Consider the following 19,618-nt stretch of genomic DNA (forward strand, 5'->3'; position numbering starts at 1 on the left):
CGTGTACATACAGGCCAGTAGGATTTGCCCTTTCCTACTACACAATTCCTCCTGCCTAAATGCAGAAAGAATATTTTTTATCACTGGTATCACTTTGTTTTTGCAGCTGTCTGCGCGCATCAAGTTAGTAATACAAACTCTGTCAAAGACCAATCTCTCCCTTCCACACGCTACAAATTCTACAATTATTATTTAGAGTTAACCTCATAAGAAAGTGTTCATTATTTAAACTGTTCAATCCCAAAAAGAATTGTTAGCTATTGTTATCTAAGGACCTCCTGCAGTCTCCCCTTAGTCAAATAAGGCTCCTTTTGTTTTCAATGGGAGTTTTTTTTCTGAGAACTAGCTCTGAGCTTTCATGCAAGCAAAATAAATCCAGTGAAAGTAAAACATTAATTAAAATGTATAAAAAATAAAAAGGAGGATGTTCAAGAAGACTGGTACTCAAATAAAACACTTTTTTTCAGGTCACTTGGCTTTCTGATGTCATTTCTGGCAGATTCGTTAGCCTGGCTCCATCACGTTATGTTCTGAACCATAACGTGATGGGAGATGATCAAAGTGAGAATGCTAACGGCTCAGGACATTTAAAAAATGTTCTATTCTGGAAATTGTTCTAAAACTATAAACAGATTACATTAAAAATCTGTGGTACTGAACATGGTTGCTCATCATCTTTTTTTTTAGAAGGAGATATTGAAAAGTTTGGGTAAACAGCATTGAAGTTTTTATGATGGCAGGCTGAACATTTCTCCAGAATTTTAGGCAATGCAAGCCTCTCTGAAATGTAATATAACCCATTTCTGCTTTTAGGCATGTTGTTTTAATCTTTATACTTGAAAGTAGTAAGCATATGGGTCAGATCACCCACTCCTGCTAATGGACACAGTTCCATGGACTTCAGTGTCCAATTATGCCAGCTAAAGATCTCACCATTGCTGGGTTTTATTTCCTTATTTTTCTTGTCTTCCTGATCTTTGACCCCTTATCAAAGGAATGCCATCTGCAATATGATAATAATATGAAATTCTCTGCTCACTTTATAACAGCACATGTCCCAAAGAATTGTAATGATCCTCACCTTTATACAAAACGCAGCTTATGAGGGATTTCAGTGCAGTCATTGTCTTTGGCTGGCAGAGGGGTGACACTCAGGTAGCTCGGTCTGCCATTGCGTTGGAATATTCAATGTTTTTGCATTTCCCTGAAAGAATTGCTCTGTGGGATGAGTGAGCAAATAAACTCATTGGCAAGTCAACAGACTGATAGGAGGTCATTTTTCCTAATTTTAGATGCATTTTAGTGCTCAGGAAAGTGAGAAATAGTAGTGCTGATTTTTGAGTTTTTAAGGTTACACACTCTGGTGCTCTCAATCAGTGCTAGGACGTGGGTGAAGGTGGAGGCAGAAGCAAATAGACAGTGTGACACCGTAGGTACATAATGGAGCTACACGAGAGCGTAAAAAGGATTTAGATCTATAAGCAGGATTTGACTATTGATTTTGATTTATGAGCTGAATATAAGTGTGTATTTTAAGGAGCCATTAGAGTTTGTGATTTGAAATACACAGAGTGCGGGTTTCCCCTCAGTGTTGTGCAGGAAATCATGCTTCTTTATATTAGGTTTGTAGCAAGAAAACCCTTCGTTTCAGACTCCGTACACCACGTAAGCAATGGAGTGGCCAGGAACAGCGTGATCCATCACTTCCACTGCTATGCGTTCTGGGAGAAGAGGAGGGAATGCTTACACCGTGCTTCAGTATACAGCTTGTATTCCAGGTGTGGTTTTTGGTAAGTCAGTGCTTCGAAGAACTGTAGCTGTTGATAGGGGCCACACAAATGCTTGAGAAGGGCCGGGGCTTTCGGGGTACCCGCACGGTGCAATAAAGAAGTGCTTGGTGAGTCTGAGAAGCGGCGGTCAGCTGGAGTGCGGTTGGAAACGTGGCTGTACTAAGCCGTGTGAGAGGCATCCCGGGGCAATCGCTTGAAAAGTGCAGCAGGAGCTTTTGGCACCTCCCAACCTCCCCTGTCCCCCATCCTTCCACCCCGCTGCAGGCGTGCAGCTCCTCTTCTTGGGTGGCAACAGCAGTTGCAGCTGGTGACCCTCATTTGGTGCCCTCTGGCTCTGCCTTTGCTACAGCTCTTATCATTTGGACAAATGCTGCTCTTGTTTACAATAATGTAAATTTGGAGCAACCCCTCTGCCATTTCTCCAGCATAAATATTGCCCTCTGTGTGATTCCTGTCTCCTCCTTCACACAGATGGGGCCTGGGAGGCACGGGAGGAAGCCTTCTCTTTCTGAGTACCCATGCATTGATCTTTTGGCTGCAGGCCCCAGGTGACTGAGCAGGCCATACATTCGATCTATGTAGATATGGGAGCTGCTGTTTGTCTTTCCCATTTTTTTTTTCCCCCTCTCTTGACTAAAAGCACTTCTCTTCCCAGCTCTAAAAATGACTTTCTATGGGAACCAAGGATGCAGCCCACAGTTTCTTTACTGCACCTCATTACTGCTACTCCAGTCATGAGAAAAGGCTGTCTCGCCATGACAAACTGCGCGCTGGCTCTGTGATTTGTGCAAGCTCAAATTTTGCACTAATTCACTTATATATACTAGATGGAAAACACAGCCCCAGGGCTGCTATAAACTATGCTGCTGGAGCCGTGGAAGAGCGCTCTGCCAGCTGGGGAGTCGCTGGAGCGTGCCTTGCACGGGGCCGCAGGAAGGAGGGAAATGGAGTTTATGCACTTGTCAGAAAAGCTGCAGCAGGGAGAGATGCAGCGCGGCACAGCACAGCTAACAGCCCTGCAGCCCGGGCACCTGTACCCGAGTCAACGCGGTGACACACCGGTTGCATCGCTGGCAGCAGTGAACGCCGCGTCCTGGCAGCCGCCCCGGCTCTGTCCACGTGTCGGCTGCCCAAAATCAGCGGCTGCTTTGGACTGTTCGTTGAAAAAAGTTGCCTCTTTTCCCCTTTGCTCCCCTGCAGCCTCGATCCGCCCTTGTATTTTGTTTGGTGCTGCAGTGCAGTTCTGTGGCTTTAGTTTTCCGTACAGCCTGCTGGAAGATAATTTAAGAACGTTTTCTTTTAAGAACAGCAAGAGTGCCACATTAGCTGGCTCCCAAAACGATTGCTTGTCTGGTTACAGATAGCTGTTGACCTGTTCCTTTAATGTTACAAGTCTGCATCTCACTGCTCTCTCAAGCCAACCTACTTCCTTCTTTTTAATGAAATTGTCCCTTTAGCCTTTTTCCCGGGCTGGCTTTTCAACAATAACATTAGAAACAGCCTGCTCAGTTCTTTCCTCTGCTAATGCCTTGCCCAGAGCTAACTTGCAGCTTCACTCTGTCAGCTGTAAGATATAGGTATACTGTTGTCTTAATTACTCATATTTCTCCTGCTGCTCATAATTCTGCTTGTTCCACCAAAGAGCTCTTCAGAGAGCTTTACTGCTTCCTTTTTCCTTTCTTTGGGGGTTTAAAGGTTGTCAGATATATAAACGCTCCTTGTTGCAGAGCTTTGGTGGTGACAGTGTCCTTTGTAGAAGAGATTTAGGGGGATGGGAGAACTAAATATGAATGCTTTTACGCTAAGCCTCTGTGGAAGGAGAGAACACACGTAGCATTACCTTGCATAACAGAGCATCAGGAGCGTGTATGGCAAATCCTGTCTCTAACGAATAGCCAGGCAGCTATTCCTTCTGCAGCTTCAAGTGCTGATGCTGGCTGTCAGGAGTAGGGGTTTCTTTGCTCTCACTGTCCACCGCTGACTATTCATGAATTGATCTGGCCTACTGCTATTCCTCTAAAGCTACGGTTGAAGAAGGACCGGAAACTTAAAACCCACCATCACTGTGCTACGGCAAAGCCGTAGTTCTTTGTGGTTTCAGCTCTCCCTTTTATGATTATACGCTGCTGCTTCTGTTACTGATATTAATTAAATAATCTGTCTGCTACTGCATGTAGAGTCACCTAGAGCAGACTGACAACATGACATTTGTGGGTTTTTTGGTAACGGTTTGAACCAGCTTTGTTGCAGAAGCGAGCTCTGTAGTGGGCGACACCTTTGGCCAAAATCCTTCTCTCCCGGCTGTTTGAAGTCCTCTTTCAACCTTAGTGGCCATCGGCTCTATATGGGGAGGTAGCTTGTTGGCAGAATACCTCATAGCACTCAGCTGGTTGTCATAGTTCAGTTTAGTTCAGCTGGCTGACAGGTTCAGGAAGCAGTACTGTGAATTCATGTTAATTGAATAAATTAAGAGCCTGTCAAATGGCTGTGGCTGAGCCTGTTTCTACCACCGAGCTTGTTGAGCTGGTGGTATGATCTGAGGTGGGACTGAGCTGGATGAACCTTCCGCAAGTGTGACTCAAACCCTCCACTCCAGCTTTCAGTTCGCTAATTTTGTTGTGGTTGCTTTTGAATAATTACCTGGAGAAAATGCTGTACGCATACACAGGAAGAAACAGAGCGGTGAGAGACAGCAGCATCAGAGAATTACAACTCTGAGAGGTTTAAAGTGACCTAACAGAAGTAATAGGCCTACCAACAACAGGCTGCAGTAAGTCAGGACCAAACTCATCAAGTAGCACAGATGTGACTAAAGAGGCTGTTAGAAGAAACAAATGGAAATAGATGAGAGAACTTGGTGAGAGGCATTAGAACTAAAAAGTGATTCTGTTCTGCATGGAGGAATAGCATGGAGAAAATAGCTCTTCAAGCTAGCGCGCTGCTCTAGAGGAGCTAAAAGGGAGTGGAGTAGCTGCCTCAGACAAGGCAAGTTTCAGGCAAGGTCACACAAGTTAGGACACATGGGAGATAGAAGCAAATGACAGCTCACTTCACACCCCTGTGTATGGGAAGCTCACAGCGAAGGAATGCCATATGAGCAACACATGGTGCGGCTCCTGCCCCGAGAGTGGGCGAGAGAATTGGTGAAGGTGGCACTACTGAAAACCCCAGTTCCCTGATGTTTGCCACAGAATTTGGTGCAGAGCAAACGGCCATGAGGTCTGTGATGCTCAGCAGCAGGCATCTGCACTGCTCCCATCTGCAAAGTGAGTTCTGCCTCGGCGAGGAGGAGGAAACACTCTGAGAAGCTGGCAAGGAGCAGGGGTGGTCAGTTCAGCCTGATTTTATTGCAGTGGCCAGTGGCACAGCTGGAGGCTGCCAACTGCAGTTGACGAGTAGTTATTTGGCTCTGTTTGCTCAAGGTTTCCTCTGGGAGCCCCAGCACTGTCTCCTGAAAGCAGCTCTGAGGGTGTGGGGGTGAGTATGTGGTCATGCAGCTGCTTTAGCACCTAGTCCCTCCTGGTCAATCTTCTGCGGTGATGCTGGGCAAATTACTTGACCTTGTGCCTCCGTACTCCAAGTGTAAGGATATTTCCAGATTAACTTCTGTCTACAAAAGCAGGGGTTGTTAAGAGAAGTAGGTCTTATGACTGTGTGGTACTTGGATGCCATGGCAATGTAATTAGCTGCACAGCAATTTTACTAAAAATGTCTTTGGTGGAGGAGAGACCAAGGTGGGGGACTTGTTCAGGGGATGGATGCTAAAGGGGAGCAAGTTTCCAGACCTGTGGTTTCACCACAGCTTGACTGCGTAAGACAGGTCGTTGAAGGCAGATGTGGCTGACCCAGAGATTCAGAGTATAATGTTTACTACATGTGTTCATGTGAGATACAATGCAGTACAAACCATGTGAAGTGTTAATACATTACATAACAGCTTTCCACCCCCAGCAAGCCTTTTGAAATTTTTATGTGGTATCTTGGGCTAAAAATCTTTTTGAGCTGATGTATACCTTCGAGTGAACTTCAAGAAAGTATTACTGCTGTCATTAAATTCCCTTTTTCTCCCTCTTTCTCTTCAAACTTATATATGCGTTCAGGAACTTCTGGACTGCTTAATCCAAAGGAGAGAGGCATGGGTTTGTGCACGGAAATCTGAAAGGCTCAGAGCAGGAAAGCTGTGCTGATGATTCGTTTATCTCTGTTACTCTGCCAAACCCCCAGACTTTGGCTGCCTGGGTCTTTTTGCCTTTTTATATCTGTTAGGTCTTTTCTACTCCCTACCCTCAGAATGACCTCTGTAGCTATGGTTCCCAAATGTTACCCATATTAAATATGAGTACGTGTATCAGCATCCACAAGGCACATACTTCCAAGCTGTTCAAGCCGTTGCGTCGTAGCAGCAGCCTGTTTAGGTAGCAGCCTAAAAACCCCAAAGCCTAAAGCTTTTGGAGTTAATAGCTCTAGTTAGCTGAAAGTTATTGTGACTACATCCTTGCGACTCTACCGAGGAACAAATTTGTTCCTGTCATTTATGGTTTACCCTAGTGTAAATCTACCCAAGAATTGATAGGCTATTTTTGTTGGTTGAATGACGACTAACCATAGTAATAAAAAGTAAGCTTTCATAGTGATATTTAGAATATATTTTTAAAATTCAGTGAGATAATGCAACGATGTAATGAAGGGCGAACTTGGATCGGGTGGGATTTTGGTGGATTTCTTAATTCAGATGTTTTTCTCTTGTATTTGGATTTTCTTGCATGCTATGACGAGGCACAGTCAGACATATTTTCCATCCTGATGAATGAAACAGAGCTCAAGGAGTTTAGCTGAGATTGGCTTCCCCTGCAAGAAAGATTGCTCTTTGTTGCCTGGATCATAATTTTAAGGCATGAAAACTATTCATCAGGAAAGCAGCATTTTAACTCCTTCCATCTTGCAGCCTGATCTTTGCTGAGTTAAAAATCCTCATCCAGAGAAGGTGATCAGATTTTGGTATGGGCTGTAATAAGTCTATAGGGTCACCTTGATTACTGTACATCAGTGCGGTTCTAGCAGTATGTTCTTGATAAGCCAACCCATTGCCGTGATTTAATCCAAATCTGTTTAATCATATATAATCCACATAATTCAAACATACTCACCAAGGATCCGGTTTTATGGCTGTACCGGGGGAGGGAAATCTTGTGTTGTCACAAGTCATGCTGACATCAGTGGGGTTTCTTATTGATGTAGGACTTAGTGCTGGCACATGCAGTTACAGCAAATTTGGGGTTTTAGCATATTTGCAATTTGATGTATTTTTAGGAGGCCATTGCTTTGAGTTAAGTGAGTAAATGAACTCTGGGCCATGTCCAACAAAATCCCTGACTGAGAATTGTGCCCGGCGGTCATTTCAAGGAAATATGTACAGTGGTCTGAAATTATTTGTTGTGCAATTAAAAAATCATAAGCCTTTTGTTTATATTTCTGGATTAGAAATTTCACTTTATACTTTGTATATCAAAAAGAGCCTGTGCATTTTACAGGGCATTCTTTATGGTTTTATGAAATATCAACAAGACATAGATGCTTTTCAGCATAAGTAATGTATGGACATTATTGCAATGGTACTGGTGACAATCCTTGTGTTCAAGACATCCACATCAGGTCCCAGTACATTTATGGAGCCATTTGCTAATGTGATGCACATGCACCCTAATGCCTCGTAGCTTGGAATCTGGAAAAAAAAAAAGTGCTCAAACCCCTGAGTAACAGTAAACATCTGAGCAATCCTGTTGAAGTCAGCCCATGCATCCGTTAACAGTGCAAACTAATCCTTAGAAAAAAATATGAAAAGGGCAAAAAGATGACACCGTTCTTTCCAAGCCAATGAAACCCGACGCGTGCTTAACCTTAGATACTGGACTGAGTAATCGGTGCACGATCTGAGAGACTGAACCCGTACTTGCAACCATGGCTTGTGAAAACATACTACATGGTGAACTTTTTGCAGCTTGCCTACTGTATCACTTCTGATACATTTCTGATGACAGTTTTTTTTCTTTGTGACCATTTTGAAATTTTCTATGGATTTGTTTTGATTGCAAATAGGCATACACATTAGCTAAAGCCAGATAATTTCTTCTGGCCAGCTTTGCCAGTAAATCACTGAGCTATGTAATTGGGTTTGTATAAAATTATGCATTGTGAACTTGGGAATAACTAAAACAGAAACAAAAAGTTGATTTTTTTAATAGTATCATCTTTGTGCAAAATTTTTGTTTTGACCCTGTTCTTCTGCTCCCTAACATGGTCATTTTGATTGTTCTTTCAAAGTTAAATGAAAAGCAAACTACAGAGTAAGTTCAAGTAAAACTGGTAATAATTTCTGGTTTGGCTTGTAGGTGGAGCTGAATACAATGCCTGCATTTGTGGCTAACTACAAGCAATACATTATGAAGATGATGGTATTCAGACACACACCCAAACAATTTGATTCAGACAAATTGGATACAAGACTTTGACCAGCATAAGAAGAACAGGTGAGAACCCTTGAGAGAGGAGCTGAAATAATAAGGATTCTGGTGGTCAGGAAAAATATTTTTCCTGAAACACAATAGATCTTATATTAGAAACTCAAAATACTAATTACAATCTGCCTAAAGACTTATTATAAATGAAGTGGAGATAGAAACATGTTTATATTACGGGGAGGCTTATTTGCAGATAAGCAGGAAACCAGTCACACATCTTCACAAACATAATTTTAGCTGTTTTAATTAGCAGGTTTGCTTTGATTTAATTTAATTCAGCGATTCCTTCTATCTTTACTGACACATGTGCAAATAAAATGCTCCTACCTGACTTTTGACATCCAGTTTCCTTTTTCATTTCTGTTTTTGTTGTTGTTGATTTCGGCAGTGTTTACAGTGAAATGATGGGGTCAACACTTCCTAACAGCGTGGCCAACAGATGTAGCGTGGAGATGACAACTGTACATTTTAGCGCTCTTTTGTTACCTCAGCACTGACTGATGGCTGAGGAGCTGGAAGCCAGGATGTCAAAGGCCATCAGAAGTCCTAGTAGCCTCTAGATCCCGTTTCTATTAGGGGCTGGGATGACAAAAATATGCCTTTTTGTGTAGCTGTGTGTAAAAGTGCAGGAAGCATTTTGCAAGAGAATGAGACCCTTAGAAGAAGCCCCACGTGTGCCTTTGGTAACTTATTATAGCTTGTGCACAAACTTCGGGTTGAAAAGCAAGATTTAAGAGCTGTCAGAATTCATATGTTTAACGTTTGGAGATTTGGTGGCTTTATCTAACAATGAAAGCAGTTATTGACAGAATAAGAATGTGTAGTCTGGTATAAAGATATGACATTAACATGATGACAAAAAAAAAATCTGCGTTGACTTTGCTGAGCTTTGGGTTGGTCCGAGTGCACAGAAGCTGTTTTTATTTCTTTATGTCAGAAAAACAACTGCTAATATACCAGGTGTTGTTCTCCCTTCTCTCTCAACCCCTCCCTTTTTCAGACTCTCACAGCTGTATGATAGGTAATTAAAACAATCACGGAAATGTTTTGAAGCTGTTGTAGCATTTAGTTGACTTTTAAAATTCGTATTTGAAGAAGAATGGTAAAATTAATTTGTATCTGGCTCAGGAAAGTGCTCTTTACTTGAGCAATGGACTTTACAACATTGCCAACAAAAAGAATGAAATTAATATTACACTTGCCTTTATCTAGGGTTATTCTGTTAACTGTTTTATACTGGAAATTAATTTCAATATCATACAGACAAGTCGTGAATGCAGCAGTTCTAGCATACAGTCAGATAGCTTCCTCTTCATACTCATGGTAAAAATAATAATTCAAAAGAAGTAAACTTGCCAGGACAATTAAATGATTCTGCCTCTAGATAAAGGAAAGAGGAAGTTTATAAGAATGGACTGTGAAATACATAAGATTAAAAAGCATCATTTAAAAAAAAAGTATTATGTGGCTATTTTGAAAGAACAGTAATTTTACAGGTTCATCTTTCTACTGAGAAAAATTACCACAGACTATGAGATACAGATAATTCTGGATAGGTGTATTTTTGATGCTGAAGCTCTCAGGTTTTTTTTTCTTTCTCTCTCTTCTGTTTGTTTGTTGGCATATTTTTTTTTTCATTTTTTTTTTCCGTGTTTCAGTTCTCTGCTTCAGCAGTTGGCTTTATAAAACTTGCAATTCATCCATTATGCTTGGTCTGTTGGATAGGATTTTATTCTTAAAATAAACTTCCTTGTTATATATTCTTTTTGATCCTTAAAAAAAAAACAACCCTTCATCTTTACAAATGAATGTGTTACGTCAGTGTAAAGTGGATCATGGAAACTAAATAGCACAAGTGAACAACAAGCCCAAAAGCCCAATGAGCAATGTATATAAAATGTAAGAACATGAGCAAGAAAAACTGTATAACCTAAGAATTAAACAGGAAAATATTTTTGAAAACATGTTTTATTCTCTCAAACCTTGTGAGGTTCCAGATATTCACACGTTTATTGATAAAAATGGCTGCATTTGCAGGAAAAATTGTATAGAAATAACTCAGAAATAACAAAAATATCACACATGATGCAAGGAGAGTTTTAAGCTTCCCCTGTCTAAGTACTGAGTTTGTAGGTCCAGGCAGAAGCATCCCTCAGAGGTCAGGTGCAGGCTCGTTTTCCTTTTCTTGTTCTCAGAAGTATATCTGCCTTACCACACTTCTCTTGGACTGCCTCACAAAATTCCTCCTCTTCCTTTTGCCCTCCTCCCTTCCACTTTGCTTTGTCCCTCTTTGGAAATTTAAACTTACCCGGCATGAGCATGAGCAGCGACAACTGCCACATACAGAAAATACAAGTTAGGGAGTTTTCAGTATGAATAGAATTGGTTCTGCCATAGAAATTACTAATTTAAAGAGAAACATGTAGGATGATAGATTTTGCATATTCCTCAGTGGTTTGTGGGGAATCCTTGCCTGGTGTGTATATAAATATGCACACAGAACAAGTGCTTTTATATATCTAAAATTCTGGAAGATACCAGCTAACAGTGGAAACCAAAAATGTTAGTACTGGCAAATCTCCATACTTACGCTACCCATTAATTAAAAAAAAACACAACAGACAACAAAATAAAAACAACCTATAGCTGTTTGTACAAATATTTCCTATTCTTTAAAGATGGTATAATCTCTTCTTCTTCTTTACTCCTTTGTGAATGCTTCTAACCACACACAGGTACTGCAAAGAAATTTACAAATGAGAATAAAAATAAGACTCAAACACTAATCTGCATCTTTGCTTCAGCACAACTCAATTTGACAGTATATTTTTGCCAGGTGGAACAAAGAGCAATAAATTAGTTTTAAACATTTATGATCTTGCATTATAAAGACTGCAACAGACTGTGTTCAAAATCAATTGTCAGAGTGATGGGGGATTAATAACTCTGGTACTGTAACCTTTTACATATCTGCAGACCGGGTAAGGGCACATTTCAAGATCAGCTGCCATATTTCATTATTGCAACTTATATTTGAAAGACCTTTTTGATGCTTAAAAAAGAAACAGATTAGTTTTTAGTAGAGCTGGATGAATAACTCATAATTAATAATTCATTCAGTGAATTTTGCCTTTTATTCTGTGGGAAGAATAAAAAAAAAAACAGTTGTCAAAATTTTTCATGAGTTCTATTGACTAGCTGGTTTTCTAATCAAAACTGGAAATCAGAATTCAAGGTGTGTTACTTGTTTGTGATTGGTAAGTCATGTGGTATTGGTTTAATTCCCCAGCTAATTGAGGACAAATACTAGAATAATTTCATGATTAAATGTTTGAGGATAGTGTACTTAAAAATCACTTGCCACATTCATGCAAGTTGAAAACCAGTTTTTGCAAGTATCACTGAAAGTAAAAATCCAAATGTATGAAAGTCATTGAAAGGAAATGCAAATGAAGCAGGAATATGGCCAAACTAAATTCATTACAGGGCACAAATGAGTTTCTGTAGACTTCTACAGTATTTTCCAGCTCTAGTTTTTCCTTGTTAGCTCAAGCATGCATTTTGAGAGAAGACCACTAAATATTGAGAATAAATATGGGAGCAAGGTATATGAGAGCTGAGGTAATAGGTTCTGTTCATTAGCAGCTTTATTGAATTTCTCTAGCTCTTCAACTATGGTATTGTATTTTACAATAGTGAAACATTTTATAACAGTGAAACCACTTGAACAGTTGTCATCTTTTGGCTTTTTCTACCTCTCAGCTGGCAAGTCTGAATCACACCAATGCGAGCTCTACTGGGCTAAGAGGCATGTATGGATTTTTTTTTTTCTTTTTGCATTTCTTTTCATATATGCACTTTATTTTGGTTTCTTCCTAAATAGAGGAAAAGTAGTTAAAATTTCCCAACAAAATACACATATGCAATCTCCAGGGCTGTGCATACCATCTAACTGTCATTTCCTTTGATTAACCTTCACCTGACCTCACTCCCTAAGGCAGTTTCAAATCCTTTTGTTCCTCCATTTAAGTATTGCACTCTATCAGGTGAGCACATCTGTCATTAAGGAGCTGGCCATTTTACTAGAACTCAGCAGAGATATTGTGCTGGAAAACTATGTGTAGAATCTGTCACAGATTAGACAACCTGGTCTGATGCGCAGAGCTGGTGCCACTGGCTCGATGCATCCTTTCCAAATGACAAGGAAGTAGAGTTTGTGCAAATGTAGTTGAAGATAGCTGAATTTTAAGAATCTAGTTCAATGAATATTATTGAATTTTAAGATCAGAAGAGGATCACGACTGAGATAAACTGGACTCTTCTGTTGCAACTCCTTCATGTTTTCAGGAAGTGCCAGTTTGTGGGGATAAAATTACTAACAGGAGAGGGTCAGAGTTAACGAAGCGCCTCCTTTATAACACTAGAGTTTGGCAGTTGCCTAGATAGTCTGTTTTAGCATTTTGAAACCCACCAGGTTGGTGTTCGATCTCATTTTTTCCTTTCCAGATAGCAAGAAAATGAAAATCTAAAAGTCCAGAAGAAACAGAATATTTCAAAGCAATCTGTGCCTCTAAGTTTCAGTCAATCCAACATCAACTTTTTGTGTGGCTGTTTGCAAGAAATGTTGATGCTTTGTGTCACGGTTTGGTACAATTCTTATTTTTTTTAAATCCTGGAAATTTGCCTAGGGTGAATAATGTGAAACAGGTAGGACTCCAGTCTGATCACACATTTGGCTGACAGCAATGAAGAGCAAAGCCTACACCGATTCCTTCTTTTATATTGGAGAATGCCTTTTGAAATGATAGTAAAAGCCATGTTTGATGAAGTATCTCTGCATCTCAAAGTAAGCTGTCCAGGGGATCCTGGTTGTTCCTCACAGCTAAAGCTGTGCACTCTGCTTCTAGGCTTAATTTGATTGTTGAATTTCTTATCTTTTCCTGATAGATTAAAGGTGTGCTATCAGAATATTTCAGCATTGTATCAGTTCCTATGGATGATGATCAACTCATCCCTTACCTTAGTCTCTGAAGAACTGAATAGGTCAGACTTCCTTGTTATTTCATCAGCAGCATGTTTTATAGATGGTATATTAGTTCTGTAGATGTTTTTTGCCTTTTCCAGTTTGTCCTTTTTTAACACACGGTTTGAAGTTTGGAGAGCACAGTCTAATCATGCAAACATTTCATGATTTCTACTCAAATCTTGAAGGATCCAATCCTTCTGCAAAGGATTTATAATCTATTTTTCAGCTTTTATTCATGCTGGCATTTCTTCCCATTCCAGCGGGCAAGTTGCTTACATTTTGTACCTCACGTGGAAGCTGACACCGTTACAGCTGCAGAGTGGTGTTTGTAAGAGCTGCCAGCACACCGGCATCGGTGAGTCTGTACCAGCCAGCAGCATCGAGATCCCTGCCTGGTGCAAACTGGTGTGGTCCGATCACTTTATGACATTTTAACTAATACCTAGAAAAAGTCATTACATAAAGCCACAGGGATTCTAAAATCTCAGTTTTGGAGTAATGTGATCTGGTTCTCTCCCTTTCAAGGTTTTGCAAATGATTCTCCAGAGCAAATATTTTCTATGAAATCCTCTCCAAAAACAATCTGCTCTCTGTGAATGTGCTTTAGTGACAGAGAGGTACTCACCTGATGTACTGAAGAATTTAAATGGAAGAACAAAAAGAAACTGAAATTGCCTTAGGGATTGAGGTCAGGTGAAGGTTAATCAAAGGAAATGACAGTAAAATGGCATTCATGGCTCTTGGTACATTTTTAATCATTCCTCTCTTTCTCTCTCCCTCTCATGAAAGACACACAGGATGGACAACTTTTTACTGTTGTATTTAGCTAGGAGAGATTTTTATTTTTGTCTTGATTATTTTAAAATACACTTTCTTTTGGATTTCTCCTGTGGATTTAGCTCCTGAAAACTTGTATCACAGTGTCTTAAAATTGTGTGTGGGAAATAGAGAATGTGTGTGGGGGAAGGAGAATGTTCAGAAAAGCGAGTAATTTCCCCCAGAATCTCTTTCATTTTATCGTCTCTTTCTAATGTAATGTATTTTGAGGGATTTCTAGAAGTCATGAGTGTAGGGAGTAAATACTTAGTAAAGCCAAATATTCATTCTTACACAAGTGTCAGGCTAAATGAAGTCCATAAAAGCAACTATTGGAAACAAGAATACTTTCTTTCAGACTGCTAATCTACAAGTAATTACTCTGTTTATGAGTGTAGATGTTTTGTATATTTTTTAAAAAGTTATTAGAATAACCTTCATAATTACAATAAAACTTTGAAACCATGCCTCAGTTTGTGGGCTGTCTTATATTCTGATTTTGTGTATGTGAAAAGGCCCCATTTAGAAATCCTTGTTTTCAGAGTTTGGAGTTGTCGTTTTGTGCTAGTCACCTTAGATAACTTTGGCATAAATGCAACAGGAACAGGAGCAACTTTATGTAACTTATAACTGCCTGAGGCAGCCTTTAAAAAATGTGAGCAATGCATTTTTTCCAAGTGTGTTTATATAGCTCCCTTCCCCCTGTAATGTAGAGAATCCTAAAGGGTATATATTAAACCCAAACAGCTCTCAACTGTGGTAACTTGGCTGAAGCAAATGTATTCTCCCAGCTCTTTAGATCTTATGCTACGAAGCATCACGTGTTGGGTACCTTCAGTGATGTGGCTGGGAGCCGAGGTCATGCGAGACCTCACCATGTTAAACCTCCTGAGGGGAATGGGGGACTTAAAGTAAACATATTGCTGGAAACCCATCACCACTGCAAGTTGCAGTAAAAAAGGTGATGTTTTATACGTATGCTTTCTCCACATCTTGGGGAAAAAAAAAATCTGGAACTCATTTCTTTGTGTGTCATTGTGCTGTTTACTGCCGTGATTGCTACTGGTAATGTGGCACTTTTCTGCCTGATCCCACATGCTGCCACATGGGTGCCATATGGGATTTTTGCCATGGAGCTGATGAAGGAGGGAAAGCCCTGCTCCACAATGCAAACAATGCTGAGAAAAGAGCATCAGACAATCATTTAAAATTAGAAAATTGGTCAAAAATGGGAAAAATGTATCTGAATTGTAGTTGAATTCAATTTACCTCTTAATTTAGAACTGCAAAACCCGAGTCCCTACAGATATGCAGGGGAAGAAAAAGAAACAGCTGTAAAGGCTGAGCTGTGCCCTAGCTCTGATGGCACCACCATCAACAAGCGATTGCTTTTGCAGACACAGATAGATGGGTAACTTGAGCATTTCCATGTTTACAGGACTTGACTGTGATTTTATGATGCTGTAACAATATCAATGTTGTTTATAGACTGGATTTTTCAAAGGTACTCAGCGTCAGCCTGAGCAGCAGACTATCTCACCTGTAACTTGCTTGTCTTGTAAAAATTCCATATTAGTAGTAGAAATATAAATAATTCTTGGTGAGTCTTTGGCAAAACAGGAATATCTGTTTAAGGAAAAGAAAAGTAAAACATGAGAGAGACCATTTTAAATCAAAACTGAATACCTGAGTTGAAGGCAGAATTAACTACTGACAAGTAGAAAACTAGTAGAAAATTGGACAGAGAAAATAGGATATTGTTTTTCATGAACAATATGACCTCGGATTTTTTTCTGAAGTAAATACAAATGAATCATACCAAATCATATATCTACTCTTAAAGCATATAATAAAAATATTCAAACTATTATGTGCCCGCACACCCAAACTATTCAAATAGAGGAAGCAATAAATGGGTCTGAGTATTTTTATTTCAACCATTCAGACTGGCTCCCAGAATTAGTAACTTTCTCCAAAGGTTTATTTTTAAAAGTTGCTAAACTTGTTTAGTGTATCATTTTCCAAAAAAGCAGAATTGACTGGAAAAAGTACCAAGCATAACGGTCAATGGAGGACTGAGGCTGAAATGAAATCTCCCAGATGTGTTGTCTGCACATATTTGATTGCTGTGTGTTTTTCCTGCCTGGACTGGCACTTGGATAACGAGGCTGGGGGTGTGTTCAGCCCCGTACCCCCCATCTGAGCCCCCCAGGACTACAGGGACCTATCACTGCCCTTGTGCGTCTGTGTGTCTGTCTGTCCCGCAGCAGGGCTTGTGGTGAGGACAAAGCCTCTCATAGGAATGATCCTGGATTAACGTTTTGGGGTTTTGTCCATTTTTCAAAATGGCTGTGGGATTAAATATGAGCGTTTGCAGTTTCCCCTGTGGGCAGAAAGTGGTGCTTTGTGTTCAGCCTTTGCTAAAACTGCGGTAAAAGCAATGAAGTGGCCGAAGATCAGAGGGGAAGCTCTGCTTGGTGTCTTGTACTTTTGCAGGCTGGTTTTGGCATCCTGTACCAGATTAACAGCACACCTGCCCTGAGAAGGGAATTTCAGAGTGAGGAAGCTCATTCGAGCATCAAAGCAATATGATAAAAAATGATGGGTTAACAGCAAAATCAGATGCTTTTGCATTTCCTTTCACTTTCTGGTTTTGGAACTGGAAAGAAATGTTCTGTGAAACTGTTCTCAAGTGAGGTGATGGTGGCTCCTGTTGGAATATATCGGTTGTCTCAGCTCAGTCCCCCAAGACTTCTGACAAAAATAACTATTTTTGTACCTTATCAATAGCTTCATCAAGCCCACATGCTGACTGGTATTTGCTGTGTATGAGGGATCATTGTAGGTCAGTGATGTACCGAACACAGTGTCTTGCATACTGCTGTGTCAGTGTCCTGCTGATAAAAGGTGCTTTGTGTCTGGTGCTCTTGGGTTTCCACCTTCATTTTATACTGCTCCACCAAGATGCAGTGATGCTGAGGAGGAAATTCTTGCTACCTAATTTTAAACATCCAGTGCAGGTTGTTTCCGGCTGTAGCAGAGCACAGCCTCTGCTTGCTGTGAGTCCAGAGGCAATCCTTCCATCGCAGTCAGCTCATTGCTCACCTGGGGGCATGCAGGGCGCAGGCCGGAGCGTGGCCTGTGGCAGCCGGAGCGGGCCTGTGGCGTCTCTGCCACGGCCGCTCCCTGCCAGGGCTCGCAGCGGGGTCTGGGTTCCTCATATGTGCAGAATCAGTCCCTTCATTCCTTGTAAGGGCTTCTCTGATAAAACCTTGGCATAATCAACGCTCGCAGAAAGGTTTTGAAAAAGAAACCAAAGTCTGCGAAAATATTTCGCAGTGGGTGGAACTGGGCGAAGGTTCACATGGTCTGAGAGGGTGTCAGTGCTTTCTGCGACAAAGGGTTTCACCGTGTGCCAAGTCAGTTGGGAACAAGCTGTGCCATAGCCTTGTGCCCGCTGGGGCACTTCTGGTCAGGTGGAGCCTTCTGCAGCCATTTTGCACTGTAGGTCCTTGCAGAACCAGAAGCAGAAGGTGGCCAATTCTTTTGTTGTATTAAGTGTTGTAAACACCCTTTCTGGATTTTTCTCTTCCATCACATGAAATTAATTTAATGCTTAACATGTGTCTAAATGGGGGCTAACTTCTTTTAGGAGATTTTAGTCTGAAAATGAATTTAGAGCAGTTACTCGCTTGCATTCTCTGCTGCAGAAGGATGGGCACTGTCTGAAAGAGGAGCAGTGATGTTTCTTCAGGGGGGTTGTTCAGCAGTATGAACCACAGCAAGAGTTGGCTGGAAGGAGATACCTTTACATTTAGAGATGTTGACCAGATGAGAATCATCAGAAATTCAGGAGTGCAGTAGCTGCCTGGGCAGCCTTGAGAGGCTTTGGACAATTTGCTGTGGCCACCTGCGGTTATTAGTTTAGAAAACATGTCACTATTTTACCTTGGCATCTGTTCAAAGTACTAATTCTGTGGATCAGTGTCTTTCAGATGAAGAAAGTAAAATCCTTTTTTGCCCCTGGTGTCTGAGTAAATTGATATCAAATACTCTAATGAAAAGACAACTGTTGTCAGCAGAGGCAAGCAGCAAGAAAATCTGGGACAGTAGGTAACTTCATAATGTATTCTTCATCCTTAGGGATTTCCAGTGCACTGAGGATTAATTTTTTATTACATCCACATGTGGGGCTTTTCTTAAATACACTTCCACTAACAACTTAATACTTTTTTCAATTAAACTATCATAAAATGCTACAACTTTTTGTCTTTCTGTCACTTAGAAGACACTTCCAATGTTGTGAGCATTGTTACTGCCTCATACTTTTTGTTAAATGAAGCATCTTTTTGCTGTCCAACTGAAGCTGGGTATTTGATCAGAGAGGATACTCTGCACCCTGTTGTGGATACAAGCAAAAAAAAAAAAAACCACACCGCAGAACACAACAACAACAACAAAACCTTCTGGAACTGCACTTCTGCAGTGATTTTTTTGTGAATTCTCATTTCCGTGATAGCTGGCTTAGTCTTCTGCAAGTACACTTTATATTATAGAGACTTTGCCAGAAATGCATCTTTTGCTTATTTTAGTTCCTTTGGTTCAGATTAATTTCACATGCAGTAACTCTATGAACACGTTCAAGAAAAAAAAAGGATCATTTTCACCTGCTAGAGTGTTCACGTGCTTGACTACAACAGGAGATTGAACAAGAACAAGACAGCAAGCAACAATCTTATACCACACATAAAGATGAATTGTGCAGACTATAACAGGCTAAAGCCCATGTTTTATAAGTAAGTTGGATTTGGATTTAGGTAACAATGGGTTACAGCCTGTTGTAGGAAAGTGGTCAGTAGCTCAGATAGTTTGTAGCTCTCCATTCAGAAAAGTAGTAGGTTGAAGAAGAAAAAATAGATAGCATAAGGATGCCTGAGAATTGCCTCTGCACTGATGAGAGCCTGAAGTGTTTGTGAGGCTATCGTCACCTTCGGTAAGATGGATCAGTGTTGCCAGTCACACAATATCACTTCTGGTAGAACAAGGCTTTAGAGGGCTTCTTAGCCTGGGGAATTACTGAACCATTTTGATTTTGTTGGCACCAACAAGGAAGAGACGCATTGATTTTACAAGACAGCTCACAAAGATCCTCACGGAGTTCTTTGATTTTGGAAATATCAAACTAGCTGCCCATCTTGAAAAATAATAATTGATTTAAAAAATTATTTTATAGCAAAATATTTTCAAGTCACAAACAAGATGAATTGAGAATTAGAGGCGATGTCTGTAGAAGGGGCTTGGGCGGATAGTGAGTTGCACATACTCCTTGTGAAGGCACAGGGCAGGCTGAAATCAGCATCTGAATTCCGCAGTCAGACTAAGGACGGGTCAATTGAACTGCTGGTATCCACTGGCAAATAAGGCTGCCCAGCTGCTTTCCCACACGTTTTCTCTCTGTCTTCTTCATT

At 40.6% G+C, this 19,618-nt stretch overlaps 1 long non-coding RNA gene across 7 annotated transcripts in view; it reads left to right on the forward strand.

Moving 5' to 3' along the window:
* Positions 1-19,618, forward strand: part of LOC106042989 (uncharacterized) — a 119,662-nt gene that overhangs the window by 16,874 nt on the left and 83,170 nt on the right. For 5 of the 7 annotated variants that reach the window (XR_010834719.1, XR_010834721.1, XR_010834724.1 and 2 more), the window contains exon 2: positions 8,180-8,317. The exons of 1 other annotated variant lie outside the window; for it this stretch is intronic. This is a non-coding gene — a long non-coding RNA (uncharacterized lncRNA). Of the gene's footprint in view, positions 1-8,179; positions 8,318-13,594; positions 13,690-19,618 lie in introns of all 7 variants that reach the window. One more of the 7 variants, XR_010834722.1, reaches the window with a different exon arrangement.

This window comes from Anser cygnoides, chromosome 13 (genome assembly GCF_040182565.1).
Source record: "Anser cygnoides isolate HZ-2024a breed goose chromosome 13, Taihu_goose_T2T_genome, whole genome shotgun sequence".
NCBI classification, from domain to species: domain Eukaryota; kingdom Metazoa; phylum Chordata; class Aves; order Anseriformes; family Anatidae; genus Anser; species Anser cygnoides.